A 2399-nucleotide genomic window follows, 5' to 3' on the forward strand; every position below is an offset into this window, starting at 1 on the left:
ATTTCTTAAAAAAATGTGTATATATTAAATATTTTTAAATAAACTATTTTATATATTTCTTTTCTCAAACAGTTTCCCAGTTTTTAATCATTTGAAACTGGTACTGTCTTCAACATGACTGTTCCTAATGAATTAGCCATTCTCCTTGCATTATGCTGTTGGACTTTTGAATGACAAATGTTCGTTTTGAAAAGTAAATGTTGAAAAACAGGGAAGATCTTCTCCACAGATTAATTACAAATACAAAACAGAAAATAATTGATTGCATAAGTATTCACCCCCTTGAGTCAATATTTGGTAGAGGCACCTTTGGCAGCAATTACAGCCATGAGTCTATTTGGATAAGTCTCTACCAGCTTTGCACATCTGGACACTGCTATTTTTGCCCATTCTTCTTTGCAAAATTGCTCAAGCTCCGTCAAGTTGGATGGGGACCTTTGGTGAACAGCAATTTTCAACTCTTTCCACATATTCTCAATTGGATTGAGGTCCGGGCTTTGACTGGGCCACTCCAGGACATTGACCTTTTTGTTTTTAAGCCACTCCAGTGTGCCTTTGGCTGTATGTTTGGGGTCATTGTCCTGCTGGAAGATGAATCTTCTCCAAGTCCCAGGTCTCTTGCAGACTTCAGCAGGTTTTCCTTCAGGATTTCTCTGTACTTTGCCGCATCCATTTTGCCCTCTATCTTCACGAGCTTTCCAGGCCCTGACGCAGAGAAGCATCCCCATAGCATGATGCTGCCACCACCATGCTTCACGGTAGGGATGGTGTTCTCAGGATGATGTACGGTGTTAGGCTTGCGCCAAACATAGCGCTTAGCGTTGTGGCCAAAAAGCTCTATTCTGGTCTCATCAGGCCATAGAATCTTCTTCCACTTGGTCTCAGAGTCTCCCACATGCCTTCTGGGAAACTCTAGCCGAGATTTGATGCGAGTTCTTTTCAACAATGGCTTTCTTTTTGCCACTCTCCCATAAAGGCCAGTTTTGTGAAGCACCCGGGCTATTGTTGCCATATGCACAGTGTCTCCCAGCTCAGCCGTGGAACACTGTAACTCCTTTAGAGTTGCCATAGGCCTCTTGGTGGCCTCCCTGACTAGTGCCCTATACGCCCGGATACTCCGTTTTTGAGGACGGCCTGTTCTAGACAGATTCACAGTTGTGCCATATTCTCTCCATTTCTTAATAATGGACTTTACTGTGCTCTGAGAGGATATTCAATGCCTTGGAAATGTTCTTATATCCTACCCCTGATTGGTGCTTTTGAAGAACCTTATTCCGGATTTGCTTTGAATGTTCCTTCACCTTCATGATGTAGTTTTTGTTAGGAAATGTACTAACCAACTGTGGGACCTCCCAGAGACAGGTGTATTTAACCTGAAATCATGTGAAACACCTTAATTGCACACAGGTGGACTCCATTCAACTAATTATGTGACTTCTAAAGACAATTGGTTGCACCAGAGCTTATTTAGGTGTGTCATAGCAAAGGGGGTGAATACTTATGCAATCAATTATTTTCTGTTTTATATTTGTAATTAATTTAGAACAAGTTGTAGATTTTATTTTTCACTTTGACATTATGGACTTTTCTTGTGTTGATCAGTGGCAAAAACTCCCAATTAAATCCATTTTGATTCCATGTTGTAACACAATGAAATGTGGAAAAGTCCAAGGGGGGTGAATACTTTTGAGAGCCACTGTATTTCTTAGCAGACACCCTTATCCAGGACGACTTACAATTGTTACAAGATATCACATTATTTTTACATACAATTATATTATTTTTCTACATACAATTACCCATTTATACAGTTGGATTGTTACTGGAGCAATCTAGGTAAAGTACCTTGCTCAAGGGTACAGCAGCAATGTCCCCCACCTGGGATTGAACCCACGACCTTCTAGTCAAGAGTCCCGAGACCTAACCACTACTCCACACTGCCGCACTGACCATAGTCAAAATTGAGCTACATGACCAGAGTCACCATTGAGCTACATGACCAGAGTCACCATTGAGCTACATGACCAGAGTCACCATTGAGCTACATGACCAGAGTCACCATTGAGCTAAATGACCATAGTTAGAATAGAATTGACTAGAGTCAGAATAGTGCTACATTGGAGGCTGTGTGGTCCAGTGGTTAAAGAAAAGGGCTTGTAACCAGGAGGTCCCCGGTTCAAATCCCACCTTAGCCACTGACTCACTGTGTGACCCTGAGCAAGTCACTTAACCTCCTTGTGCTCCGTCTTTTGGGTGAGATGTAATTGTAAGTGACTCTGCAGCTGATGCAAAGTTCACACACCCTAGTCTCTGTAAGTCGACTTGGATAAAGGTGTCTGCTAAATAAACACATAATAATAATACATTACCATAGCCACAAAAAACCTTAGTGGACAAAG

Source organism: Acipenser ruthenus, unplaced genomic scaffold (assembly GCF_902713425.1).
Source record: "Acipenser ruthenus unplaced genomic scaffold, fAciRut3.2 maternal haplotype, whole genome shotgun sequence".
NCBI lineage: Eukaryota > Metazoa > Chordata > Actinopteri > Acipenseriformes > Acipenseridae > Acipenser > Acipenser ruthenus.